The 9757-nt window shown below is 43.1% G+C and overlaps 1 long non-coding RNA gene across 1 annotated transcript; it reads left to right on the top strand.

Moving 5' to 3' along the window:
* Positions 1-2772: 2772 nt before the first annotated feature.
* LOC128331555 (uncharacterized) lies at positions 2773-9513 on the top strand. The gene is made up of 3 exons (XR_008310342.1): positions 2773-2945; positions 7210-7328; positions 9227-9513. It is a non-coding gene; the product is annotated as an uncharacterized LOC128331555 (long non-coding RNA).
* The last annotated feature ends 244 nt before the right edge of the window (positions 9514-9757 follow it).

Below are 9757 nucleotides of genomic sequence, written 5' to 3'. Positions count from 1 at the left end.
GTCGCACGCTTGATCTGGTCTTTCATTCTGAACAGGGTGATGTTCCGTGGGTGGGGACTCCGGTGGTTTTCCCATTGTCATGGATGGACCACCATCTTGTTAAGTTAGGACTCACGACCACGTCCACATCTGCAAGGGCGGAGGGCCCATTAGGATGGTCTCCCCGAGAAGGTTTCTGTATCCTATAGGATTCTAGGAAACCTTGGAGGGATTTAGTGTTGGCTCTGCTGGTGACCCTGTCGACATTGGAATAATCAACTCACCAGGACAGCGGATACGATTGCCCCTAAGCATCCTCTCCGACCCGCTTCGAAATTGGCCCCTTGGTATACAGAAGAACTACGGGAACTGAAGCAGCAAGATAGACAACTAGAGCGCAAGTGGAGGAAGACTCAACTCGAATCTGACAGATTATTACATAAAGAGCATTTGAAGATCTATGTTCGGGCGAGACGTATGGCAAAGAAGCGATTCTTTTATTCCTGTATCACGTCCGCAAGTTCACGTCCGGCAGAGTTATTTAGGGTTATGAAGGGGTTAATGTGTGCCCCTTCCCCCTTGAATCAGTACTTGGAACCAACAATTACTCACTGTGACCTTTTAAATGAGTTTTTTGTGTACAAAATCTCTCATATACGGGCCGACTTAGATTCAAACTCCACAACTGTTACAGAGTCAGTTCCTCTTATGTGATGACCCTGGATCAGTTTCAGTTCGTGACCCCTGAGGATGTGGTCAAGTTGCTTGGAATGGTGCGGCCTACCATCTGCCCTCTTGATCCTTGCCCAACATGGCTTATAAAATCTGGCAAGAAAGCTGTTGTAGAGGGCCTGGTGGAGATCATAAATGCTACTCTGAGGGAGGGCAGGATGCCTCCTTGTCTTAAGGAGGCAATCATTAGACCACTTCTGAAGAAGCCTGCCTTGGATCCCTCAGAGTTATGCAATTACAGGCCTGTCTCCAATCTTCCATGGCTGGGCAAGGTGATTGAGAAGGTGATGGCCTCTCAGCTCCAGGCAGTCTTGGAGGAAACTGATCATCTAGACACATTTCAAACTGGTTTTCGGGTGGGCTATGGGGTGGAGACTGCCTTGGTTGTCCTGGTGGATGATCTCCAATTGAGAATTGACAGAGGGAGTGTGACTATTGGTCCTTCTAGATCTCTCGGCGGCTTTCGATACTATTGACCATAGTATCCTTCTGGAATGTCTGAAGGGACTGGGGGTGGGAGGCACTGCTTTCAGTGGTTCCGCTCCTACCTTATGGGCAGATTCCAGATGGTGTCTCTTGGAAACTGTTGTTCTTAAAATCTGAACTTTTGTATGGTGTCCCTCGGGGATCCATATTGTCTCCAATGTTGTTTAACATCTACATGAAACTGCTGAGAGAGATCATCAGGAGATTTGGTGCTGTGTGATCAGTATGCTGATGACACTCAAATCTATTTTTCCATGTCAACATCATCGGGAGAAGGCATAACCTCCCTAAATGCCTGCCTGGAGGCAGTAAGGGGCTGGATGGGGGATGATAAATGGAGGCTGAATCCAGATAAGATGGAGGTACTTATTGTGAGGGGTCAGAACTCGGGAGATGATTTTGATCTGCCTGTTCTGGATGGGTTCACACTCCCCCAGAAGGAACAAGTACTCAGTCTGGGGGTGCTTCTGGATCTCAACCTCTCCCTGGTATCCCAGGTTGAGGTGGTGGCCTGAGGTGCTTTTTATCGGCTTTGGCTTATACGCCAGCTGCGTCCGTTTCTTGAAATGAATGACCTCAAAATGGTAGTAGATATGCTGGTAACATCTAGGTTGGATTACTGTAATGCGTTCTTTGTGGAGCTGCCTTTGTATGTAGTCCAGAAACTGCAGTTGGTTCAGAATGTGGCAGTCAGGTTGGTCTCTGGGTCATCTAGGAGAGACCATATTACTCCTGTGTTGAAAGAACTACGCTGGCTGCCCATACATTTCTGAGCAAAATACAAGGTGCTGGTTATAACCTATGAAGCCCTAAACAGCTTCAGCCCTGGGTATTTAAGAGAACGTCTTTTTTGCCATGAGCCCCACTGCCTGCTAAGATAATCTGGAGAGTTTCGTCTGCGGGTGCCGCCAACATGCCTGGCGGCTACTCGGTAACGGGCCTTCTCCATTGCAGCCCCTGAACTTTGGAATGTGCTCCCTGAGATAAGAGCTTCCCCATCTCTAGCAACTTTTAAGAAGACACTGAAGACGCATTTATTCACCCTGGCTTTTAATTAGATCTATGGTTCTTAAAAAAAAACAAAAAAACAGATTTTTTTAAAAAAAAGACTGAGTTTTAAATGTTTTAAACTTTTTAATGTTTTAAATTATTTTAATTGTTAAATGATTTGATGTTTTAAATTTTAATTGTAAACCGCCCAGAGATGCAAGATTTGGGCAGTAAAGAAAGGTAATAAATAAAAATAATAATATTATAATGGTATACTCAGAGGTGCACCTAGGTAATTTTGGAGCCTGGATCTAAAGGCCTTTGGAGGCTCTCCCCCTGCTTTGGAGCCTCCAACCACACACACACACACACACACACACACACACACACACACACACACACCATGACACTCTCAGTATTTTTAACATGTTTCTCGAGGTTCCAACAGTAACTGAACTCACAAGACTATAAGAAGATATATTTATGCAAATATGCATTAGCAGAAACATTTCAACATGCAGCTTAACATATTCCCATCCACATATTTCTTTCCCCACTCCCCCTTCTGTCTCTAAAGCAGAGGTCCTGCTCAGCCGCGCAGCACAGTGGCAGGCCAGCGCCAATCAGGACAGACTAAGGAGGATTTGGAGGCCCCCAAGGGGTGTGGAGGCTCTGGACTTCAGCCTGGAAATCCAGGGGTTAGAGTGCCTCTGTGTATGCTGATGAACAGTAAGGCATTTCTGCTGTTAAGAACATCAGTACGTATCTCTTATTCTAAACTCTTTCTAATCTAATCTGTTGGGGTGTTGTGATGCCCTGAGCTCTTTGGATGATGAGTGGATCAGACGCAAATGAAACATAAACAAAGATGCAAATCAAATATTGTCAAGCTATAACTAAGGAGGTCACCACCAGAAAAGCAAATCAAACATTCATACATAGTGTATCCTTCAGTCAAATTCACCCATTGTGTATTTCATTTTAAGTATATGTTTCAAATTAAAGACATGCCCATTTTCTGGAAATGGCTACTTTTTGCTTAAGATGAAAATTAGGACCACTAGGACATTCAATCAGAAGCTACATGCAAATTATAGGGTTATGATCTCCAGATGGTACAGCCACACTAATCTTGTAAGTACAGGTAAAGTCCCTTTCAGTACAGGTAAATTCCAAGTAAAGTCCTTTGGATCAGCATATTTGAAGGACTAATTGCTCCATACAAACTCGCCTATGCTTTAAGAATAAATGTTGAGGCTCTTGTCCCAATTCCCCTGCCCGATTTGATAAGGCGAATGGTAAACCTCTCCATGGGCCTTTCCTCTAGTGGTGCCCAGTTTCTGGAACATGCTGCCTAGTTTTATAAGCCTAGCACCTACTCTTCTGCCCTTTCTGTGCCAGGTAAAAATGTTGTTATAATATTTGCCCAGGTATTCAAATTCAGGTTTTAAATATTCTATAATGTCATGTATGGCTATCCCTTTGAAATATTAGTTTATACTGAATTTTTATCCAGATTTTTCTTCATCTGCTGAAATGACATTATAGCTCCTCTGTGGTTTAATGGATTGTGCTTTTCGTGTTTCTATGTTGTGTTTGTAACCCACCTTGGACAATTTTTGGAGAGATGTTAATTCAAGTAACTAATTTAACAGTGCACAGAGCAAACCTCCCATGAGGAGAGAAGAGCTGGTCACCTCAAGTGCTGGGTTTTTGAGGTGCCATGGAGGTAGAAAGACGACCAACATCTCCCTCTTCTTACTGTCCATTGCATGCTAACCACCCCAAGATGGTCCTCTGCTGATGCCACCTCCTCCTAGCTTGTCGTGAACCTTCCTACATCCTCACTAGGCTAATAAAGATGCAGGTAAAAGAAGAAATGGTGAAAGGAGTACAGGAGATGCTTTACAGAGCATCTAATACTATCCTTTCCAGAGAGTGCAGTACATGTTCTATAGATAGTCTCCTGTACTCTATTGTTGTTCTATCATTCCTCTTCCAATTCCTCCTTTCCATACTGTCAGCAGGGTAGGAAGATGTGCCCCAAAAGAAAGCAATGGGAGCAAGTGTTGCTGCTCCAGAGGAGAAGGGGGTGGAGAAGGAGGTGGGTGTTTGTGCTGTTGTAATCACTGCAAACAAAAAAAGAGGTGGCGCAGGGGAAGCAGCATTTGGCACCCTGGGAGGCATGCCAACATTGTCTGCCTCTGCTGCAAGTGCTCTGATCTGCATGTAGATATTGCTGCTACAAAAAGGGCTGTCAAATATCAGCTGTTTTAAACTTTGCACTTTGTTCTAAGACTTCTTTTGACCCTTATTAATCCAAAGCTAACATTTCCAACACTGAAAAGCGCTGGAAGCTAAACTTTCAAAGTGTAGCTCCATTGACCTTTGCTTCCATTATTACACTGATTTGCACCAGTAAAGAATCAAGCCCAACGATGTATAACCTTACCACTTGCTCCTACAAAGTTTAATGGTAGCAGCCTAACCTTTCGTTTCTGTGGCATAATTATATGATGTTTGACTTTCAAGTTCTTCTTCAAATGAATTATGTTCCCACATAATGTCAGCCTGCAGGTGATAGAATGAGAATATTCTGGAGATGGGAGGAGGACAAAGATAACTTGATGTTTTGGACCAACCAAACGACTTGGATGCGAAACAACAAACAACAGCAAAAACCCACAAAGATTTTTGTTGAAAATCCAAATATCACTTCTTAGGAACATAGGAAGCTGCTATATACTGAATCAGACCATAGGTCCATCTAGCACAGTATTGTCTACACAGACTGGCAATGGTTGCAGGCAGGAGTCTCTCTCAGCCCTATCTTGGAGATTCCAGGGAGGGGACGTGGAACCTTCTGCATGCAAGCATGCAGATGCTCTTCCCAGAGTGACTCCATCTCCTAAAGGGAATATCTTACAGTGCTCACACATGTAGTCTCCCATTCATATGCAACCAGGGTGGAGCCTGTTTATCAAAGGGGACAGGTAATGCTTGCTACCACAAGACCAGCTCTCCTCCCTTATTCTTATATTTTTAAAAAACCTACCAAAATAAATCAAACAAAAAGATTCGCAACCCATTCATGGCATGCAGAATCTTCGGTAGTGACTTTGGCTGATTAGGCCCAGTCTAATATCACATTGGCATTGCCATTTCTAAAGCAAAGCCTCATCTCAGATACCTTGTTCCTTTACAGTAAGAAATAAATGTGTATAGAATACACAGTGTTGGCAGGCAAGCTAACTAGCTAGCCTGCCTTTTAGAGCTGGCTCAGGATGCAGGTTCCCATAACAATGCAGTCAGTGTTCCATGCCAAAAGTGATTACCTGAGAATGAGTGGCTGGGGACAAGGCTTACTCATCAGCATTCACTGTCACTGACACAGCTTGAAGGAGGAATAAGCGGGTGGGGGCGGGGACCCCTAACTAAAACACGAGAAGGAGAGGAGATAAAAGGTGATCAGTGAGGCAGAAAATAAGGACACCGCCAAATTGCTTAGGAACAAAAATCCCGCATACCTTATAAGTTGTACATTTGAGTAGTACCACATGTCGTCCCTATTTGACTCGTGCCTCTCTTTGAACTGATCACTGCAACAATGAATCACTGGAAAGGGAGAGAGAATGGTCAGAGCAGATGCTCAGATTGGACCCACAGATATGGAGGTCTGCATCATTGTCACTGATGGAAAGAAGTGTCTTTCCAGTTTCCATTCGATTAAAGAAAACAGACTCCTGAATGAAAGAAGTGGATGCTATTGCTTCTTATCCTGTTGATGAAAGAACAGTCATAAGTGTTTAAGAGTGCTGCTGACATTCAGACCCAGAGATCAAAAGGAAAATACAATTGATAAGAGAAAATTGGCAGTGACTCAAGGTCACTTCTGATGATACATTTTCAGTCATGAAACTGCTACTAAGGGGCAGGTTTCTGACTTTTACAGTGCTAAGCCCCATGTTGTGTCTGCCTGAATCTCCAAACAGGAGTTCTTTCCTCCTTGCTATTTCTTTCTGGCCCTTTATTTCTAGTCATGCATAGTAACTATGAGATTATTCATCCATCTTCTGACAGAGGTAAAAGTAAAGTTGTGCCATCGAGTCAGTGTCGACTCCTGGCAACCACAGAACCATGTGTTTGGTAGAATACAGGAGGCGTTTACCATTGCCATCTCCTGTACAGTATGAGATGATGCCTTTCAGTATCTTCCTATATTGCTGCTGCCCGATATAGGTGTTTCCCATAGCTGTGGAAACATACCAGTGGGGATTCGAACCGGCAACCTCTTGCTCACTAGGCAAGTTACAGAGAAAGTAATTCCTTCTGACCTTTATAAGTTGGATAAAACCTAGACTAATCTATGTCTTCTCTCAGGAATTAGAGGCAATGTCAGCTTTACATTCAATTGATCAGCCTCTCAGTTCCTTGATATTCAATCCAGACCACAGAAACTGGTGTATATTGATGTATGGATTATTTACCCTTCAATGCAGCCAGAGGACGTGAGGGTGCTGTTTTAGTCTGGAGATTAAGGCAAACTTTTTCACATTACTTGAATAATGCTATTTTGCCCCTGCTAACTGGGCAAAGAAGCACCTTTTTAAAGTGGTGGTTCTCTGTATTTAGCAGACTTGGCCCTCTCCACCCATGACACAGTACACCTCCAGTGACCATTGCTGGTGTCTCTCTTATGTTTCTTTTTAGATTATGAGCCCTTTGGGGACTGGGATCCATCTTGTTTGTTTGTGTATTTATTATTTCTCTATATAAACTGCTTTGGATTTATTCTTTTTTTTTTTTAAGTGGTATATAAATATTTGTTGTAGTTGCTGTAATTGTATTTTTCAATAGGCTGATTAATATCCACATTAGGAAAAAGTAATAATCTGAGAATTTACCCTAACTACAATCAAACTATCCTTTCTGGTATCATCTATCTATGCTAATGGTCTCTTCTAACAGGAGATTCTATAATATGTTAGCAATAGTCTCTTCCATTTTTATATAACCTCTCAGACTGAGAGCTGAAAACATGTGACAGAGTTGCCTACTGACTGGGGAAATTTCCAGGTTTGGTCAGCAGCTGCTAGCCAGATCTACAAAAATCATTAGATGAAGCATTTCACATGATGGAGGTGAGTATTATCATTTGCTAATGCCTGAAGATCAAGCCACCAAAACAGCCTTAGGCCATGACCCGGCCAAGCAGTGTCCCACTGTGCAAGCGCAGCAGCCTCAAAAATGGCTACCACACTGGGGAATAGGCCCAGAAAGGGCTGAAGAATAGGGATTAGGCTGACCAGTCCAGAGGTCCGGGGGTTCAGGGGTTTGGTCCGGAGGTTTGGGGGTTCGGGATCGAACTGAACCCTCCCTGAGTTCCATCTGGACTGGAACCGAACCTCCAGACAAGTCTGTGGATTTTTTTAAAAAAATAAAATAAATTTAAAATACCTCTAGCCCCTTCGGGGAGCTTCTTCTGGTCCACTGGGGGGCGGGTTGTTTCGCAAAGGTTCCCTCTCCCCCCACCGGCCTCTTAAATCACTGCTGCGGCCAAGGAAAATGCTTGTTTTTGGCCCGTTCGGGCCTCTGTAAGTGTGTACAGTGCCCATTTTGGCCACCACTGCACATGCGTAAATGGCCTCTGCAAGGCCTGGCATGGCCCAGGGCCTTGCAGAGGTCATTTGTGCATGCACAGTGGCCATTTTTTCCCCAAAGTGCCACTCGCACTTACAGAGGCCCGAACAGGCCAAAAACAAGCATTTTCCCAGGCCGCAGCCGTGATTTAAGAGACCAACGGGGGGAGGGGGAACCTTCACAGACTGCCCCCCCCCGTGGCCTACAGGAAGCCCCCTGAAGGGGCTAGAGGTATTTTTAATTTATTTTAATTGTTTTTTAAACATTCATGAAGCCCCCTGGACTAGACCGGACCAGGGGGGTGGTTCGATGGGGGCTGGACTGTACTTGGCCGATCAGGTTCTAGTCTGGTCTGGACTTGAACCAAACTAGGCCAGCCAGTTCCGTGCACACCCCTACTGAAGATGCCCGAATGGGGCAATTTTACAAAAAAGGAAGGCTGGTGGGAGAGGGGGAACCTCTGCGGTGGACCCCCCTGTCACTTTGGAGAAGCCCTCCAGAGGGGGTAAGTTTAATTTAAAAGAAAGCAATTGAGGGGAAAGATCCGATAAACCCCCAAACTGGGCTGTGTGTGTTCAGTCCGGGGTCGAGCCAAACCGGAGGTGGTTTGGCTCAACCCCAAACCTTTGAACCAAACCAGTTTGATATCGAACTGGTTCAGAATTGAACCTGTTTGCACACCCCTACTGTCTCCATGTACCGCATTACATATACAAAGGTGAAAAGATTTAACCAATTGTAAGGATTTTCACTAATTTGTCACTTTAGTGGGTTACATATCCATAGAAGGTTACATGTGCATTAAGTACTGCCACTGGGATGGGGATGTTTCACCATGCTAAGGTCATTTTAAGCAGCATCGTTATAATGTGTTTCATGGCTTGTGATGAAAGATTTAAACTGGGTCATCAGATTCTGCCTTTGATCCGCACTGTAAAAAAGCAGTCCATTGCCATGATTAGTTCCTTGCGCAGTTGTGGACCTTTGGAAACAATCTGGCATTTTGTTTGTTTGTTTGTTTTAAACTGCTGCATGGTAATTGTAAAGTCTATTTGTGAACCAAAGCTGATGGAGTTCTACAGAAATTACTCATTTCATGATTCAAAAAGAACTATAAATAGCCCATTTTTGCTGTCCAAGCCTTTTATTTGTTTGCCAAAGCCTGTTTCTCTTTTCTCAGTGCCTTCATTTTCTTTCCTTTGCTAATATTCCTGTATTTTAAAAACTTACATAATTCCATGGCAATCGATGTACATCAATCAATCAATCTGATAAGAACCTATCATAAGAGTTTCCACTTATATGTTATATTTTCCACTTTATGAACATGCACAGTTCTCAAGATGTAACTAAACCAGTGGACTCTACTGAAGATTTGATATCTTTTTTCCTGTTTCAGTTTGTACAGATTCCTGATATTCTGGGAATATATTTGTGGATTACTGAAGATAAACAGAATACATGTAGTTATGTCAGAAAAGATTCGTGCTCTCATCAAGTTTAAAATATGCTAAGAATATGTTTCTGTTAATAGTAGAAATAAAAACCGCTTAAACTGAGGGCAATCAGCAATAAAGCACTTTAAATTTATTAAAATGAATATAGCTTTCATTAATCCCCAGCAATGCATATTAATGTTTTTGTGAATCATAGCAGCAAGCCTATTGCAAACAATGCCATTTTAGCATGAGGCTCTTAGAATAAATCTTGATGGCCCAAGAATAAAGCTCCCATTTTATATTAACTCAATCTTGTCAACTGTTTCCTTATGACTGCTGTTTCTTAATGATTTGGAGAAATAACTACATATACAAGGTTGGATTCAGATTATTGTACGTTCTAATTGTGCAGTAATTCTGCATGCTCATCACATGAAAGTGAATACTTGAAACAGTGTTATCTAAAGGGGTCTGAAAAAGGATCAATTCTG

The sequence above is a fragment of the Hemicordylus capensis genome, chromosome 6, assembly GCF_027244095.1.
Source record: "Hemicordylus capensis ecotype Gifberg chromosome 6, rHemCap1.1.pri, whole genome shotgun sequence".
NCBI classification, from domain to species: Eukaryota; Metazoa; Chordata; class Lepidosauria; order Squamata; family Cordylidae; genus Hemicordylus; species Hemicordylus capensis.
The sequence above is the reverse complement of the archived record's forward strand: the minus strand, read 5'-3'. Positions and strand labels throughout refer to the sequence as shown.